Below are 20348 nucleotides of genomic sequence, written 5' to 3'. Positions count from 1 at the left end.
TAATGGGACCATGTTTTAATTCTCCAAGTGTTACTTTGGAGAGTAGATCCATCAGGGTAGAAGAGTTGACTATGGAACCCAGATTTTATTATTTTCCACTCTAGGGAAATTGGCTATGAAAAAAAAATGGGTCAAATCCTTTTAATTTATATTGCGTTTACACCATGCTTTGCAGAATAGATTGCTGTGCTAATGAAGCCGGGTGAATTCTTGTGAGAGCTGCTTGCTTTTATTAGCAGGCACTTATTAATCAAGAGGCTTTCTGTATGTCCAATCAGCCATAAAAGCCACCCTCGGGATGAAGCCTCTTTTCCAGCCTTTCTGGTTCAGAGGTGAAAGAATTGTCGCCAGGTCTCCCTGGTGTAGGAAAGAGGAAGGTTTTTTTTTTTTTTTTTTAGCTACTGTGATTTGAAGACTCCGTGAAAGAAAGGCATAATGATTAAGATGCTAAAATTGTCTTAAAGGACACAGTTCACACCCCCCCTGCCCTGTTTGTCACCCCTTTCATCCCAGTCACTTGAGATCTGAGTCCCATTAGCCGCTGATGTGGCCTCTCATGGCTGATCAGGGTTCTCTCAGCTCCCACACAGCTTCCATGGACCCTACCCTGGCCTCTCTGCTGCATTCCAGAGGGTGCTTCCTAACCCTATCAACACATCCCTTAGGAAGATAGGCAGCTTGGAGAACTAAGGACCAGGTGAGGTGCCCATAGGATAGCTGGGCGAAGGGAAGGAATTGAGGGAGTTGAGTTCTTGCGGTGGCTGCCACAGCGCTTACCAGCTCTGGCTCCCCACTGCAAGCGTTTCTGCTTGGTTTATCACTAAGTTCAGGCTGGTTTGACTCCTGACTGCCAGCACCAGCATTTCTTCAACCAAGGGCTTTCCCTGGGCAAGCTACATAGCCAGCCATGCCCCCATGCTTGACCCACCCCACCTTCAGTTCCCCCTTCTCCTCGTGGTGCTTTCTAGAATTGCTTCCTCTCAAAATACTGGATAAGTGTGTGTGTGTGTGTGTGTGTGTGTGTGTGTGTGTGTGTGTAGCATCAAATGATGGGTAGGTATTGCCATGTCTTCTTCTGTCTACATTTGATTGATTCTTCATTAAGAGTCCCTTAATACAGCAATTTTCCATTTTCCATGTGAAAAGGGAAGAATCCTCTTAGTCCCACTTTGCAACTGCTGGGTCCCTGTAAATTTGCTGGGGATGAGAAGGGAGGATGTTTTCTCGATGATTTTTTTTTTCATATAGAGACAGTGGTTGGTAGGTTCTCTCTGAGAGTCTGTGCTGGCATAGAAGAGAAACAAGACCCTGAATGCCTTCAATTTCTAAGCTTCTTGTCTGTGTGAGGATGGTGAACAGCTGTGGGGGCTCCTTCTCCCGCCTGTGTCTCATCTCTCTCTTGCTCTTTGTTATTTGAGACGGGGTTTCTCTGTGTAGCCCTGGCTGGTCTGGAACTCACTTTGTAGACCAGGCTGGTCTTGAACTCAGAGATCTGCTTTCAAGTCATTATTGATTGCTCTTTCACCTTATTCAAGGAGTCTCTCAGCCAAACCCAGAGCTTGTCACTGACGGGCTGGTCTTGCTAGCCAGCTTGCTCTGGAGACCCCTGTCTCTGTCTTCTGTGGTTGGAATTACAGGTGGGCTTCCACAACCCCTGGGATTTCTGTGGATTTTCAGGACCTACCCTCAGGTCCTCACGCTAGTGCAGCAAGCGCTTAACCACTGAGCCATCTCTAGCTCATTTCCAAGCAGCCCCTTGCCCCATAGGCTACATGAGAACCATTTGGTCTGATGAACTTCACATTTTTCATTGCTCTGTGTAAGAGAGGCAGGAACACTCAGTACTTCTGTTGGGTAGAGAGTCCTTGAATAGAGATGGAAGAGAAGGGATAGTACAGGGAGGAAGTGGGGGGTTGGCCCTGGACATCCAGTGGCTGGTGGAAATTCCTCACTATGGACAGTGATACTTAACACTCGTCTTTAAGCTATTAGTCCTGTGCCATGTGACTGTCTCCACCAGTATTCCTAATGTGTAAAAGGGTACATGTAACGGTTCTAAGTCAGTGTTTTCAGAGGTGGGGAGATATGGGGGGGCATACACAGGATGTGGGGCGATGGGTCCTTGTTTCTAGGCTTTGGTCAGGAGCAAAGCATGCTGATAAGAAACACAGAAGTGGAGGGGGGCTCTAAGCCCAGAGTCAGAGACAGCAGAGAAGACCTGGCTTAGGATACTGCAAGAGTGGACATAATAAACCCAGAACAATTCTAGGGAAAAGCAAGGAGCCTAATAATGCTGGGGAAGGCAAGCAAGATCCCGTCTGTACACAGTTGGCTGAGCGGGATTTTGTTTTACTTCGTCTGGATTAATCCCTGGGTTTCTATAGCATTGCTGATTTTGTTAGCCTTACTGAGACTGTCATGGAGAGGTGGTATAGAATAGTAGACATGGAGACTTCGGAACCAGATGCTCTGCACGGAGAGTCCAGCTCTAAACAAATCCAATGCTTGCAAGACGCAGTGTTTCCAGCTGTCATACAGGGAAGGCAAGCAGCTCTTTTCCCTTGTGGGTGTGGGGGCTGAATGCAGTGGCGATGTCCGAGCTCTGTGTGGGAGCGGAGGCAGTAGAGGCACTCAATAAACGCCAGCCATGGCATATTATTCCGATATCTCCCTCCCTCTTTGTTTCTTATGGTATCATTCTCAGCCTTTAGGCTCAGCTCCAACACTAGCTTTAAAGTTTTCTCCTCTATTTTCACTTCCCCTATGTTTTCATAGTCCCTCTAAAATACTATCTACATTATCCTTTTATGTCCTCTAACCGCCTCACCCCTCAGAGTAGGTGGGGTTGCTTCCATGTGCATGCATGTGAGGCTATTTATTGGATCATGGGCAACTTACCAGCAGCCATATCACTGAAGAAAAATGGCGTCCCTTCCCCCAGTGGCCATTAACTGCCGACCCCCCTTCAGTTAGGGGTGGGGTCTCACAAGCCCCTGCACTACTTTTGATGGAATTTTGATGGGCTGGCTAGTGTGCAGGACTTGTGCAGGCCACCACAGCTGCTATGAGTTCATGTGCACAACAACCATGTCATGTCGAGAAGGCGGCATCTCCATCCCTCCTCCCCATGCTCCAGCTCTAATGTTCTCTTCTGTGATAGTCTTTGATGTTCATACACACAGGCAAAGACACATGCACATAAATAAAAATAAAATAAAATTCTAAGATGAGAAAAAAGAAACTTAAAAACTATATACTTGGGCTTTGTACTCTAGAGACTCCATTTACTCTTAATTCTTGATCAGCAGCTCGAGACTTGCCTTGGTGATTTTCATGCCTCAGTCTGTAGTCAGGATTGGTGACACATGTCCCCTGCCAGCTCTGATTAGTTAAGGGTGACTGCTGGAGGACTGTGTGGAGAGGTGTTGCTGCTGATTGGACTTGGCAACAGCAGTGGACAGACTCCAGTTCTACCGGGAACAGAGCATTGGTTGGCCTGTGCCCAGGAGCAGCTGACGCTGTGACAATATGGTAACATACTGACTAGTTTCTGTTTCATAAAACAGAAAACAGATACAGTTCCCCACAACCGACACCCCCATTCTAGCACTGGAGGGTTCTGGCAGCGGCTCCCAGAATGACAGGTACTTACCAGCTCATCATCCCTGCAGCCAGCAGCCTTAGCCTGGGGGGAACTGGGAGCCAGCAATGGTGCCACAGTGATGAATGGCAGCGTGGTGAGCCCAGAGGAAAGCAGTGGGATGGCTACTGCTGTGTGAGCCACCATAATGTCCTTAAAATGGATGGGGAGGCCCATCTATTCCTTCTTTCTGTCCTTCAAACATGTGCCATTTTTTTTAGTCTGTAGCCAGCTGCTCTCTCAAGTAAGTGACCTCCTACCTATGTGCAGGCAAGAAGCCCTAAGTTCAGGGGACCACACACAAAAGAAGGCATGAAAACAGGTGGGGGACTTGTCTGGAAGAGAGAGGAGGGAGAGAAGGGGGAGGAGAGTACATTGGGTGGTTTTGTGTGTCAGCTTGACAGAAGCTAGAGTCATCAGAGGATGGAGCCTCCATGAGATCCAGCAGTAAGTAAGGCATTTCCTCATTTAGTGATCAACTGTGGAGGACCCAGCCCATGGTGGGTGGTGCCATCCCTGGGTTGCTGGTTCTGGGTTCTATAAAAAGGTGGGCTGAGCAAGCCATGGAAAGCAAGCCAGTAAGCAGCTCTCCTCCGTGGCCTTAGCATCAGCTCCTGCCCTTTTTGAGTTCCTGCCCTGACCTCCTTCATCACAACAATATTGACCACACAATATTGTTGTGATGAACAACAATATTGAAGTGTAAGTCCAATATACCCTTTCCTCCCTAACTTGCTATTTGGTCATGGTGTTTCATTGCAGCAATAGAAATTCTAACTGAGACTGAGGGGGAGGAGGGAAAGGAGGACAGAGAGGAGAGGAGAGGGAGAAAATGAGGAGAAGGGGGAGGAGGAGGAGAAGAGGGAAGAGAAGGATGAGAAGAGGAGGAGGAGGAAGAGAGAAGAAAGAGGGGGAGGAGAAAGAAGAGGAGCAGCTTGTTTCCCTTTCTGTGGTTTGCTTGTTTTATACTTCCTGTTCGGCAGCTGGTGTGTGAGATATTCTGCACATGGCCAGCTCTTTCTCTGCACTTAGGTTTTAGCTTTAAAGTTGTTTCTGTAGAGAGATCATCGTCATGTGCTCACTCCTAGCCATCTATTTTCTTACTCCTCTGTTCAGTGCATGTTTACTGAACACCTTAGTGTTACTGCTCTCAGTGCAATGGGATACATACTGTTCCCATTTGGACTGTAATATGGTGGAAGAAATAAGAAATTGTACGAAATAAGTAAATACACGTTGCATTAGGTGGTAACAGATATTATGAAGGATACATAGGAAAACTAAGGGGGCCGGAGAGATGGCTCTGTTGGCCAAGTGCTTGCTGCACAAGCATGAGGACCTGAGTTCAGACTCCCCAAACCCTTATAAAAAGCCAGGTATGATGGTACATACCTACAACCCCAACACTGGGGAGATGGGGGAGACAGGTGGATCCCTGAGGTTCATTGGTCAGCTAGCCTAGCCAAATCAATGAGCTTCAGGTTCAAGGAGAGACCCTGCCTCAAAAAATAAAGGTGGAGAGCTAACCAGGAAAGATACCTGGCGTTAACCTCTGGCCTCCACACACATGTGCACATGCCCATGCTAACAAGTTCATAACACATACACATACACACACACACACACACACACACACACACACACACACACACACATGGATGTTGACTAAGGGGGAAGAAGGGGGGAGACAGTGAGACCAGGGGCTGGAGGTGGTGGGTTAAGTAGAATTATTAGGGAAAGCCATGTTATTGAGGTGACAGGTGAGTAAGAAGTGGGAATGTCTGGAAATGATGCCCTGAGTGGAAGGGAGAGAGTGCAAAGGAGCAGAGAAAGGAACTCGCCTCTTCTTCCTTCCTTCCCCCTCCCCTCCCTGTCTTCTGGCCCCTCCCCTTGCCTTCCCTCCCTTCAGATTTCTTCTATCCTCTTACCCCATTTATCTTCCTCCTGGTGCCTTTAACTCTTCCTCAGTGTGTCTACTTATTGACTTCCTGTTGGTGTCAAGCTAAGGTTTGTTAACTTCCCATGTCAATCAAGATGCTTTAGTACAAACCACAGACACTTATAAGGAAAACAAAACAGGACCAAAAAGGAATTTTCTCAAGGAGATGAGCACTCACAGTATAACAGGTAAATCTGGAGAATGGGAAGGAAAACAGAGAGGCTGGGGCTCTGCTGAGGATTCAGAGCCTGGAGGGACATCCCTGCAGATCACTTCCAAGGACAACACTCAGCTTGCCCATTTGTCCCCATGTGCATCTCCTCTCAAGGAGTTATGGGGGCACCGGAGAGATGGCTTGGTGTTAAGAGCTCTTTGCTGCTCTTTCAGAGGACTAGAGTTTGGCTTCCAGCACCCATGTTGGGTGGCTCACAATTGTCTATAACTCATGTTCCAAGGGATCTGATGTCCTCTCCTGGACTTTGTGGGTACCTACATGCATGTGAACACACACACACACACACACACACACACACACACACACACACACACACAGCCAATCAAGCCTGGCTTCATGGGCCTGCAAGCATTCCTCAAAAAGGGCCTCTGCTTTTTAGTGTTCCACCACCGCATCTTAAAATTTTTAATATTGTTGAATGAAGGTCATTGAATTTTTGTTCTACACAAATTGTGTTCTGAGGCCAACTTGGATGGTGTAGCCATTAAGCCCATTCCATCCTTGGCCAAGGGTGAGGGGCAAGGGCACTATGCCTCATGGTCCCTGCCTTAGTTATTGATCTATTGCTGTAAAGAGACACCATGACCATGGCAACTTATAAGAGAAAACATTTAACTGGGTGCTTGCTTACAGGTTCAGAGGGTGAGCCCATGATCATCATGGTGAGAACACAGCAGGAGGCAGGCATGGTGCTGGAGTAGAGGCCAAGAGCTTACATTTTATTATCAAGTTGGAGGCACAGAGAGATGGGGAAAGGAAGAGAGAGAGAGAGAAAGACAGAGACAGACAGACAGACAGACACACACACACACATACACACACACACAGAGACAGACAGACAGACTATGCCTGGCATGGGCTTTTGAAACCTCTGAGCCCACCCCCAATGATACACCTCCTCTGAGAAGGCCACACTTCACCCAATAAGGCCACACCCTTGAATCCTTCCTCAACAGTCCACTCACTGAAAACCCATTCAAATATATGAGCCCATCAAACCACCACAGTCCCCTGCAATTTATCTCCAAGGAAGAAGGAGAGGGTTGGCTGGATTGGAGCAGATAAACTAAACTAGATGTCTAGGCACTGGCGGATGGAGATGGAGGAAGTGGGATTAGCCTCCGTTTCTAACCCAGGAGCCAGATTTCCAGCCTGCTTCTACCTTCCACCATCCATGCTGATTTCCCCATACCCGGATAGGCTTGGAAGCCTGCCACCTGCCCCCAGTGTCAGCAATGGTTTCCCAGTTGTTCTATGTAAGATGTTGAAAAAGAAGGGGTGTCCCTGGTTGCATGGACATGTAATTCTTAGTTGTAAATTATACGTAATGTAAAAAGTAGTATTTTCTCAATCAAATGCAGCCCTTTGTTTAATGAAAATCAAATAGAACTCGACATAAAAAGGAACCTTGGTTGTGTGCATAATCAATTGTATGTTATTCTAACTCCTCCAGTGATCATATGCCCACTTCTCTCCCGTGAACATTTACATCTTCAAAAGCGCATTCCTGAGGTTTCTTTTGTATGCAGCCCACTTGTTACCCACTTACTGCCACTTGAGAAAAAGCATGGTACTTGTTATTGTTTTTCACAGGCAAGCTAGGAGTAATTGCACAGTTCGGCTTTTATTACTGCATTTGCATATGTTTTCAAAGATATGCCCAGCTGGGCCCCTGAGCCTTTGAAAATGCTCTCCCAGGTCTCACTGTTCAGTGATATGCTTACTGCTTGGTCCAGTGTGATCAGTGAAGTTCATGTGTTTGCCCATCTGCCCTCCTGCATTGTGCTTTGCAAATAAGATATAAAAAAAATAGGCACAGTAAATATATGCTAAGAAAAATATTCAAAAGAAAAGAAATGCATGCAGTTAAAAGATATGCGTATTAGTTACCGTTCCATGGCAGTGATAAAAGACCATCACCGGAAAGCAAAGTAAGGAAGACTTTATGCTGGCTTATGGATCCAGAGGGCTAGATGTTTGTAATGGTGGTGGTTTGACTGAAAATGGCTCATATGTCTGAACACTTGGTCTCCAGTGGGTGGAATTGTTTGAGAAGGATTAGGTGGTGTGGCCTTGTTGGAGGAGATGTGTTAATGGGTCAGGCCTTGAGGTTTCAAAAGATTCTAGGCATTCCTGATTCGTCTTTCTCTTTGCCTCCTACTCGAGGGTCAGGATGTAAGTTCTTAGCTCTTCCTGATGCCATGCCTTTGCTCCTCTGTCATGCACTCTAACCCATGGAAGTCATACAAGCCCACATTAAACACTTCCTTTCAAAGTTGCCTTGGTCACGGTGTCTTATCACAGCAATAGGAAAGTAATTAAGACAGTGGCAGGAGAAGGAAGCCGGGAATCACGTCTTAGCTGCATCCAGGAAGCAGCGAGAGCAGGAAGTGGGAAAGACTGTCAACCCTTAATCCCAGTGATGTACATCCTCCAGCAACTTTATACTTCCTAAGGTTCTATAAACTCCCCAGACTTTTAGGGATAAATGAAGAAGCCACAGGGACCAAGTGTCTAAATACATGACCCTATGGGGACATTTATTATCAAACCACAGCAATGCTAATACAAATTTAAAGAGAGAAAGCATGCATTGGCAAAAGCATTGCCCATCTGACAAAACCAGACGTGTTCAGGGTTTTAAGACTGCAGACCAAAAGCATTTTGTTTTAGAGATTTTTGAGGTTGAGGCTAGGAAGGGCTTGGTCAGCTAAGTGCTTGCCTTGTAAGCATAAATACCTGAGCTCAATCCCGGCACCAGTGCTAGGGAAGTGGGGACAGGCAGACAGGCAGATACCTGGGTCTTGCTGTCTGTCTAGCTCAGACTACTTGGCTACTTGGCAAGTTCCAGGCCACTGAGGGACCCTGTCTCAAAGACCCAAATCTCAAGGTAGATGGTGTCTGTTCTACACACACTTGCATACACACACACACACACACACACACACACACACACACACACACACACACACACGAGGAGGGGGAAGGAGAGGTATGTTGAGGGTTTCTAGAAGACAGAAAATAGATGCCTTTGAGTAATGGAGAAAGCAGCACAGAGAAAATAGCAAGCCCCAGAGGCTTGTGTGCTGGTAGGTGGAGGGATAAGAGCAGTTCTCCTTTTGGCCTCTGGAGGGCGTCTTGGATCAGTGGCTACAAGTCCACAGCACCGATGGCTGTGTGAAACACATACAATTTACAGAAGTGAGAACCACAAATCAAGTGAAGGAAGAGCAAAGAACAGGAAACTGTTCTTCAGAGAAAAAGCACATTAAAAACAGTGCAGAAAGAAAACCAGCTAAACAACAAGAAAATGTGGACAACTTTGAAACTGGGTGTGGCCATTGGGTGTGGGATTAATTGTCTGTAATCCCAGTACTGTGTAGGTTGAGGCAAGAGGATCCTGAATTTGAGGGCAACCTCAACTTCATAGATAGTTCACGTCTATCCTGGGATATATGAGGCCTTGTCTTAACTAAATGTTTGGATGTGGTGGCATGTACTTGGAACCCCAACAGTCCACAGGGTGAGGCAGAAGGATCTTGAGTTAGAGGCCAACTTCAGGTACTTAGGTAGTTTGAGGCCAGCCTGGATTACAAGAGAACTTGATTCAAAATATGTATCTATTTTTGTACTTTTCTGTTAATCAAAATATTGCAAATTGAAACTAAACAGAGACACAACCTTTTACTAAACAAATGTGTTAATCAGGATTCTCAAGGACAGTAGGGGTGACTCTCTCTCTCTCTCGCTCTCTTTGTATTTAAAATGCAGTGGTATGAGTCAGGCATAGTGGCACATGCCTTTAGCCCCAGCACTCAGGATGCAGAGGCCAGTCTGGTCTACAGAGTGGATTCCAGGATGTCCAGGGCCATTATACAGAGAAACCCCGTCTCTAAAAAAACAAACAACAAAAACGCAGTGCTGTGGAGGCTGACAAGTTGGTAATCCACTGGGCACGGGAGCCTGCTGAGAGGGTTCAATGCTGAAGCGCAAGTCTAAAGGCAGTTTGGAAGCTGAATGCTGTCTCTGGGGCCCACCGTCTCTTTCTCTTAAGGTTTTCAAATGATTGGATGAAACACATGTTAAAGGCCACTCACATCTGCTTTCTTCTAGATCTACAGATTGAAATATTAATCTCACCTTTCAAACATGTTTATATTTAGGTTGCTGCTCAGTTTAGCCAAACTGAGAAACAAAATTAGCAATGGACAATTAAAAAAAAAGATTGATCATATCCATCATTTATGAGGGAAATTGATACTTTGCTGTATCCTTGTTGGGAGAATAAGTAGGATAGACTCAAGGATAAATGAAACAACAATATGGGAATTTCTACAGAACTTTAAAGTATGCATCACTTCAGTCCTGGAATTTGACTTTTAGGTGTTCGATTCTAGACACAGAGTCACACAGATGTACAGCAAGGATATGACATATATATTTTTCTATAAGGAGTTGGATTAACTCCTAGACCACAGTGCCATGAACTAATTCAAAAATGAAAGATTTGTGTGGACTGGTCAAACTCTTTGTCCTCTTTGCCTCTACCTTCCAGGTGCTAGGATTACAGGTATCAGTCACCACGTCCCATGGTACTGTGGACTGAATCCAGAGCCTTGCACATGCATGCTACATAAGTGCCTTAGTACAGAACTCTAGCTCCAGTTTTGGAAGCAAGCACTGTTGAGGAAAAAATTGAAACTCCATTGGAATTGCAACAAAGCTTGAGATCCCGAGTGGGCACCTCTCAGTTTCCAGGCACCACTGCTGAGGCTGCTTGGAGCCATTGCCGTGACCATAGAGTTGAGCTGTCTGGAGTTCTAGAGGGATTGTGTAGAACTGCAGCATTGACCAGTCTAGAAATCCCAAGAACATTCTTCCCTCTCCCCTCCAGAAATCAGTACAACAAACAGCCTTCTAGTTCTTTCTCCTCATGACTTTATATTTTTACAATTTTATTTCTGGTGAAATTTGGATGATAATGTGCCTTGTTATCAAACTTGAGAAGTTTTTTTTTTTTTTATGTGTATGGCTGTGTCTTAATAAGAACTTCTATTTCTGTGACTAAACACCATGACCAAATCAACTTGGGGAGGGAAGGGTTTCTTTGGCTTACACTTTCCACATCACTGTTCACCACTGAAGGAAGTCAGGACAGGAACGCAAACAGGGAAGGAACCTGGAGGCAGGAGCTGATGCAGAGGCCATGGAGAGGTACTGCTTACTGGCTTGCTTAGCCTGCTTTCTTGTAGAACCCAGGACCACCAGCGCAGAGGTGGTCAACCCACAGTGGGATGAGCCCTTCCACATCAATCCCTAATTAAGAAAACGCCCCACAGGCTGGCCTACAGCCCATTTTAGGGTGGCATGTTCTTAACTGAAGCTCCCTTCTCTCTGATGACTTCAGCTTCTGTCAAGTTGACATAAAACTAGCCAGGGCAGTGTGAGTGTAGCAGAATATTATTTTAAGGTGTGTTACTTTTGTTTATGTTGCATTTGTTTAACTCTGTGAAGCCGTGTTACTGTGCCTGTCTAAAACACCTGATGGGCTAATAAAGAACGGAATGGCCAATAGCAAGGCAGGAAAGAGAGACAGGTGGGGCTGGCAGGCAGAGAGAATTATATGGCAGGAGAAATCTGGGAAAAGGAGGAGGAAGAAAAGAGATGAGAAGAAGTAGCCAGAGAAGGAGGGGGACTCCAGGGGCCAGCCACCCAGCTACACAGCAAGCCGTGGAGTAAGAGTAAGATGTACAGAAGTAAGAGAACAGGAAAAGCCCAGAGGCAAAAGATAGATGGGATAATTAAAGTTAAGAAAAGCTGGCTAGAAACAAGCTAAGCTAGGACTGGGCATTTATAAGAATAAGCCTCTGTGTGTGATTTTTTTGGGAGCTGGTAGCAGGCCCCCCAGAAGGGTAAAAGAGCAAAAAACCCCAGCAACATATGAATGCCTGGTTGTCTGTACGTACACCCACAACGTGCATGCCTGGTGCCAGTGGAGGCCAGAATATGGTGTTGGATCCCCTGGAACTGGAGTTGCAGGTGGTTGTGATCTGCCATGTAGGTGCTGGGGGGACTTCAGCCTAGGTCCTCTGCAACAGCAGCTAGCGATTCTAACCACTGAGCCATCTCTCCACCTTGTGTTATTAGACTTTATAGTGCACCTTCCAAGGTAATCTGGGCGTGCCATGGAGACAGTGATGTTGTGTTTGCACCCCAGCTGTTGAAGCGAAGTGCTCGGCGTTTCTAGGTCTCCAGCTTGAGAACAGCTGACAGTCCCAATCCCCTTAGGTGAAGGGAGGTGTTACAGTGTAGCCTGCTTATTCTGAATGCAGTTCAAGCTTTTGTTCATCTGTTGACCCTTGTGGGCAGCTGGACTCATTTGCCAGGGAAAACAAATATAAGTGACATCGTCCTTTACCCTCTTGATCCCAGGCATACATGCCCGTCTAAATTCAAATCATTTAATAGAGAAAATATTATTCTTTAAACAAAAATATGTCCATATTATGGTAAGGATTATGCAATAACTGATTTCAGCACAATTCTGTAATAGGGGAATTTCACATCCTTTAGGAGCTCCATCTATCTGCTTTAGATATATGAGCATTACAAGGTATGGCAGCACAAACTAGTCATCCCAGCTTTTGGAAGGCAGAGGCAGGAAGATCACTAGCCCTGGGCCAGTCTGGGATACACACATAGTGAATGAGACTGTCTTAAAAAAAGGTTTCCAACTCATCCAGAGTGGTGGGTGTTGTTCCTAATCCCTACCACTGACTCCTCAGCCCAGGACTCTTAGCATAAGCTCACAGTGTCCTTCATTTGTCTAATTGTATACAGTTCTGTTTTGACTCTTTCCCAAGAGTTCCGAGACAGTCGATAGCAAGGTTCAGTGCAACCCATCAAATAAAGTGGAGACGGGCAGTAAGGACAAAGGTAAGTAAGTGGATCCTTGGCCACTGATGAGTAGATGCCGCAGCTGGGTGAGGGCCAGCGTCTCCTGTGTACTTCCCAGAATCCAGGGATGAAAGGCAAGCAATCAACACCACAGAACTCTGGACCAGGAAAGCGGAAGTCGACTACTTCCCCCAAGAGCGTCAGAAAGTTCCTGGCACTACACAACAGAAGAAATTCTCATGCAGAAGTTATTTAAGGAGTGTGGAGCAAAACCTTGGCAAGAAATGGGTTAATAATAGCCTCTTCCTCCCTAGGGGCTAGTGAACATAAATGAGGCCAAGTGGGCTGAGCCCTTCAAAGGGTGATTGGTGTTTAGTAGATGAAATGGATATTAACTCTCATCAGGATTCGGATTATGTAAAAGTCACTTACAGGTTACATAAGGATGCATAGCATGGTAACTGCAGTGGTTATAGCTAACGCAGAAGTGGATTTCGTTGATCTGAAGCCAAGAGCATGGGCACAACTCCATGAAAGTGGCCAACAGGAGCCAGTCAGCGTGACCCAGCATGGGACTGTCTGATACCCTTATTGGATTAAAAGATAGAGCAGAGGGGACTTTGGAATGACTGGACTGCACACTTTTTAAAGCGTCCATTTTAGGTAAGTTTCTTGGACATCCAGTAAGACATGAGGATATATCCTCTGAACAGGGAACACACAATAAAAAGTAAAACTCAAGCTCGTATAGGCAAGTACTTTGTTTACTAACTACTAAGTGAATTATCAAGAGTTAATAAAATTTGGTACCCAAAAATTCACATTAGAGTTTTCTAAAGATTCTAACAGCCCTATACCAAGATGTCTGCCTAGGCTGCCATGTACAAGAATGCTATAAAGATCAAGATGTGAGCTATCCTGTTATTGATCAACCATTAGCAATACACAGGGTTTATTGGGCTCTTCAGTGGAAGTTGTTCGTGTGTGTGTGTGTGTGTGTGTGTGTGTGTGTGTGTGTGTGTGTGGTGTCCCCATGTGTGTATGTTCCTGTTTGTATTCACCAGCATGCCCACATTTGCATGTGTGTGTGCCCTCCATTGCCAGAGGTGAACATTGTCTCCTTCTGTTCCTGGTCTCCTGGTTGTTTTGATACAGGGTCTCTCACTGAATCAGGAATTCAGTGGTTCGGGTTGATTGGCCAGAAAGCATCAGTGACCATCCAGCCTCTGCCTCCCAGCCCCGGAATCACAGACACACATGACCACACATGGCTTTGTATGTAGGTGCTGGGGAATTGAATATTTACCTGCTGAGCCATCTCCCCAACCCTGGTTCTTGATTTTTAAAATATTTGTATTTTTCTGAAAGTTTTTCCATGAGTTTAGACAGATATTCTGATTGTTCACAACAACATCTGTACAGCCCCTGCTCACTCTGGCATGCTATTCCCATGACTCCTCATCTCACGGAGTAGCCTTTCTCTGACAACATCAGCCCTAGACATACCCTTAAGATCTAGAAGCTTCAAGACTTCTTCAGCAGAAAAGGACTGAATAAGAACACCTTCCCCGGAGTGACAGTGGCTTGCAGTACACCTGCCCAGGCAGCCATTCTGCTTGGGGACAAATCACTGCTCTTGTTCACTTGTTCCCCACGTTCATCAGGCTTTTCACCACTGTGACTAAGAGCAAAGCCATCTAGAAGGATTTAGAAAGCCTTCTTCAGCTCAGTCTCAGAGGTTTCATTCAGTGGTCGACTGGTTCTGTTGCTGTGGCCTTAGGTGAGGCTGATCATCATGGCATCATGGCAGATAGCATTCCAGAGAGCAAACCAGCTCATCTCATGGGACAGGAAGCAGAGGGAGAGGCAGGAAGTGGCCAGGGACAAGGCGTTTTTAGGACCCACTGCCTGGTGACCTACTTCCTTCTAGCTAGGTCTTTCTTCCCCAAGTGGCCAGTGCTTCCCAAAATGCCATGGGAGGTGAGGACTGGGCTTTCAGACTCAAACCTTACCTTTCTTGTTTCCTTGGTGTTGACATTGATGGTGGGGTCATCACTGTCTTCGGTAGCCACAACATTCAATCCCCACCGTGAAGATGCTTACCTGCTCTGACAACCAGACTCCTGTGCCCATGCAGCCACATGATGGTGACCCAGCCACGGCCAAGCTTGTTATACACCGCCATTATGTGGCTAAGATCGAAGCCACTTTTGATACTAATGCCAATGGCATCCTCAATGCCTTTTGCTGAGGATGAGAGTGTATAAAGAGGAGGACCAGCTGGGCGGTGGTGGCGCACGCCTTTAATCCCAGCACTCGGGAGGCAGAGCCAGGCGGATCTCTGTGAGTTCGAGGCCAGCCTGGGCTACCAAGTGAGCTCCAGGAGAGGCGCAAAGCTACGCAGAGAAACCCTGTCTCGAAAAACCAAAAAAAAAAAAAAAAAAAAAGAGGAGGACCAGTTTACTATGGTATGTGAGAAGATACTGAACACAAACAAAGTCAAAAGTGATGCTAGAGAAGAAAGAATCAGAACAACAGCAGAGAACTCTGGGTTAAGTCTGCAGCTCCATAGCATCAAGTGGGAGGCGTGCCAGGAGAATGCCTGGGTCCTCCCTACAGGTTGGGGACCGGGGCTCTGCCTGCTGATGGTGCTTTCTCAGGTCCCACCATTGAAGAGGTTGATTAAGCCAATGCAAACACAGATGCAGCCTTGTCCACAACAAAACACAGAAGGTTCCAATTTTGTAGCCAATTATGGGCAGTTTTTAGGTTAAGCTGTTAGAGCAAATTGCTGGCGAGTTTCAGGACTCGAATATGCAACGTTTGCAGAGGAAAGGAAATAATGTTGCATCCAAAATCCCTATGTTGTGAGTGGAAAGGTGCAATGTCTTTAAAGGAGCCCATTTAACGCTGGGAACGAAAAAGATTCACTAACTCTTCCCCAGAAGGTCAGGGCTGGTTGCTCCTGAGCTATCTAATCACACAGACCCCAGGGAGAGGCGACTATGTGGGGACATAGTACCACAAAGACTACTGTGTACGCTATTACAACATCCTCGGGAGCTTTTATTTTATTTTAGACACAGTCTGGTGTAGCCCAGGTTGGCCTCCAGCCTTCTCTGTAGCCACAGATGACCTCAGACTCTTGATCCTCCTGGCTTCCTCTCCAGGGTGGTAGTGGTGGTGGTAAGTGTTCACTGCAAAGCCCAGCTTATGAGGGGCTAGAATTCGAAGTCAGGGTTTTGTGATGCTAGGCAAGCACTCCGGCAGCTGAGATACACCCTAAATACACACACACACACACACACACACACACACACACACACACACACACACTCATGCCACAGCGCATGTGTGGTGGTCTGAGACCAGCTTGAAAAAATTGGTTTTCTGTTTCCACAATGTGGTTTCTGGGGATTGAATTCAGATGGTCAGTCTTGGTGGTAGGTGCCACCTGGGGAAACCCCCCCCCCCAGCCCTTATTCCATTCTTTATAGTGGGTTTCAGGTGGGGTCAGAAAATGGCTATCTTCATAGCTGTGGCCTGTGTTTCTCAAAGCCTGGTCCCATAATCAGAATCAGTAGTGTCTGTCAGGGTTTGGCAGCACCCCTCCGAACCTGCTGACTCACACTATCTAGAGATTTGCACGAGTCTCTGCTCGTAGAGTGCGGCATAACCTCTGACCACATCCATGATAGACCTCACTTCTGCTTCTCAGAGGAAATTGAAACAATCATCTATGGGAGCTTTTCTGAGAGTCTGCCATTGAGACACCTTCACCCTTTGTCCCCTCCATTCCCTCCGTGCTCAGCATAATGACATCCTGCTTTCCCAGAAATGGTTTGCTAAGAGTTCTTACCTTTCCCTCCTGTAAACCGAGCTGCTCTGTCTCAAAAAAGTCATCGCCACAGGCAAGGAAATAAGTTCATGTCTTCTGTTGAATAACAGATGCAAATTGAAAACCCTTCCGTGGCTCCATGCTTTCTCTTGCTACTGAGTTATTTTTTAAAAATTCTTATATTTATTTTTATTTATTTGTTGTTAAGATGTGGCCTCAGTACTATAGCTCTGGCTGACTACTACACTACTACTCACTACAGACTAGGCTCGCTTCAAACTAACAGAGATCTACCCACGGAGAGCCCTCCAGGTGTTGGGATTAAAGGTGTATACCACCACACCCAGCTATAGTCTTTCTTTTTAAAACTTACATGTTTTTTATTCTTCTCTCATATGTATTACATCCTGACCACAGTTCCCTGTCCCTCCCCTCCCCCAGTCTCCCAATACCTTCCCCAGATCTAACCCCTCTGTCTCCCCTCAGAAAAGATCGGACCTCCCTGGGACATCAACCAAACACGGCATATTAGGGAGCCTGTAGGGGTCTGACCTAGATCCTCTACGTATATGTTGGGGCTGAGTAGCTTGGTGTTCTTGTGGGAGCTGGGGGTGTCTCTGACTCTTTTGCCTGCTTGTGGGACCTTTTTCCTCCTACTGGGTCACCTTGTCCAGCCTTGATATGATGGAATATGCCTGGTCTTATTGTAGCGTATTCTTTTTGTTTTAAGATTTAATTTTAATTCCTAAAAAATGTTGAAGTTGTATTTTAATTTCAACATTTTCCCCTTTCCTTCCCTCCCTCCAAACCCTCCCATATACCTCTTCTTGCTTTCCTTCAAATTTGTGGCCTCTTTTTCATCAATTGTTATTACATGACCATATGTATTTGTATATTCATCTATATTCCTAAATATAGCCTGTTTAGTCCATATAATGTTACTTGTGTGTATGTTTTCAGGGCTGGCTGTTTGACACTGGACAACTAGTTGGTGTGCTCTTCCCTGGGGAGGACCACCTCTTTTGCTCTCAGATTTACTCAGTTGCCTGTAGTTCTTTGAGTAGTGTTGGGGCATCATGGGATTTTCCCTGACCAGTATAAGATGTTCATTGGTGTCCTCCTTGTTCAGCTCATATTTGTGGTCATGTTGGTGAGACTTTATAGGTACAGCTTCTGTTGTTACTAGGGAACTAACCTCACAGCAAACTCCCTGATCTTCTGGCCCTTACAATCTGTCTGCTCCCTCTTCTGAAATGTTCCCTGGTATGAGAGTGTTTTGTAGATGTATCCATCGGGACTGAGCTCCACAACTCTAAATATTGATTGGTTGTGGTCTTCTGTAGTGATCCCTGTCTGTTGCGAAGAGAAGTTTCTTTGATGAGGGGTGAGGACTACACTTAGGAGGCTAGACCCTGGAGGAGGATGTGGGAAGTCTGGAGGTCGATTTTATTTTAATTTTAAAATTATATGTAGATGTGTGTAGGTGTGTAGGCACATGACTGCAGTGTCTATGGAGGTCAGGGAGAGGGTGCCGGATTTCCTCTGGAGCTGGAGTTACCCACCATAAGGAACTGCCTGACAATAGGTGCTGGGAACTGAACGTGTGTCCTTTGCAAGAGCAACACACTCTTAAGCACTGAGCCATCTCTTCATCCCTAGACATCATGTTGCTCATTCTCTCCTAAATTAGGAGTTCTGTAGGTTTGGGTCTGTATTTCTGTCTTTTTGTTTACATATATTTATTTTTATTTTATGTGTATAAGTGTATTGCACCACATGCATTCATTGCCTGTGGAGGCCAGAAGAGAATAGATATTAGATCCTCTGGTACCAGAGTGACAGATGTCTATGAGTTGTTATATGGGTGCTTGAATTGAACCCAGTTCGTCTGCAAGAGCAGCTAGTTCTCTTAACCACCGAGCCATCTCTCCAGCCCCGGGTCTGTATTTCTTTACCAGGCATTCTTTCTTCACTGTCTGTGATCTGCTCTATCTCCTGATTCCATTCCCACAGCCCTTGTTAAGTCTAGCACCAATCTCTCCATCACTACACCTCCTGGGCACTTAGTGTTTCCCTGCTGGCTCTAGATGTTGGTCCTCATACCCCAGAGCTCTTCACCTTTCATTGACTTGGAAGACACCAAATTCCCTTGGTTTGCTTCTCCTCTCTTTAGTGACTCTAACTCTTCTATACAGCTGTTGGGATTTGCTGGTGATTTCCTTACTTATGCTCAGAGCATCAGCTGCCATCTATAATTGACTCATAGACTGCTGTTCACAGTCAGACTGCTCACTGAACTGCAGGCCGGCATATCCAATGTCTTCCTTGGCATTTCCTTGGATGTTTTTATCATTATCTTACATCCAGCACGCTTGAGATCAAGCTTATGTTTCTCAGCCTTCCCCCATGATTAGTGTCCTAATGGCCTTTGATCCCAAGAACGGCTCTATCATTCAACAGCCTACACAAGAAATATTAAATTTCCTTCTGGAATCTCCCTCTTCCCCACAGTGTAATCCAGTGGTGGAACATCAAAGCAAACTGCTTCTTAAGTCCATCTGCTTCCCCCGCCCCTCACTCTTTTAGTTTGAGATTCTGATGTAGTGAAAACAGATTTAGGGTTAAAAGGTTAGGTGAGGCAAAAACCAAGGCCTGGAACATTGAGGGGTCGGCAGCTGTGTATGAGATCGTAAAGGTGGCTAGATAGGAGGGCTGGGCTCCAAGGAAAACAAGCCAATCTGCAGGTTCCTATTGGCTCCCATTGAGCCCACTTTGAGGATCATACATACAACACCGTCGCACTTTCCCATATCCCTGTACCTAATGTTGCTAATGACAGCAGACTAAATGGTAAGCAGAGAAGGAGGACTTCTAAAATGCCCTCACCTATTCCAGTAAAGAAACCACTTCAGGTTGCCTAAGTGAACAGGGAACTAGAGATGAGGCAACCAAGGAATGCTACAGATGCCTCTTGGGAGCTGTGGTAGGACTTAGCTCCTGCTACACAGGCAGTAAAGACAAGGCACATGGTAAAATATGGGCTATTCCTATACGTGTGAAAAGAGCGAGCATGGTTTAGTTACCAGGTAGTGGACCCAGCTGCACTTGGTATTAGCAGATCTAGCCAAGGCCAATGGCTGGCAAACCAAGCCAAGCTTAAGAAATAATGAGCAGGAGCACTTGACCATTCCGCTCTGATCATCTCCCCAGTTGGGGAAGGGGACATGCATAGAGTGTATAGATTCTTCTTTGGCATGTAATATTTCCAGAGAATGAACCAATCTCAATAGAAATTACCCTGATCTTTGTCCAGTTTCTGTTAGAAGTCCCAGGGAAAGTCCCCAGGGACCGTAACTGAATATGGGAGTCTGTGCTGGTTAGTTTTTATTTATTTATTTATTTATTTATTTATTTATTTATTTATTTATTTATTTATTTATTTTGGGGGTAATTTGACACAAATGAGAGTGATCTGGGAAGAGGAAACCACCGTAAAGGGATTGCCACCATCAGATTGGCTTTGTGGGCATGTCTGTGGATTATTTTTTTGATTGGTAATTAATGTGAGAGGGCTCCGCTCACTGTGGGTGGTGCTACCCCAGGTCAGTTGGGCGGGGGTTGTATAAGAAAGGAGGCTGAGCAAGCTGTGGGGAGCAAGCCAATGTTCCAGCCTTGCTTGAGTTCCTGCCTTGGCTTCCCTCAGTGATGGATTGTGATCAAGATGTATGTATAAGCCAAATAAACACTTTACTCACCAAGTTGCTTTTGGTTGTGGTCTTATCACAGTAATGAAAACCTA

The sequence above is a fragment of the Peromyscus leucopus genome, chromosome 3, assembly GCF_004664715.2.
Source record: "Peromyscus leucopus breed LL Stock chromosome 3, UCI_PerLeu_2.1, whole genome shotgun sequence".
Lineage (NCBI taxonomy): Eukaryota > Metazoa > Chordata > Mammalia > Rodentia > Cricetidae > Peromyscus > Peromyscus leucopus.
This window is presented reverse-complemented; position numbering follows the sequence as displayed.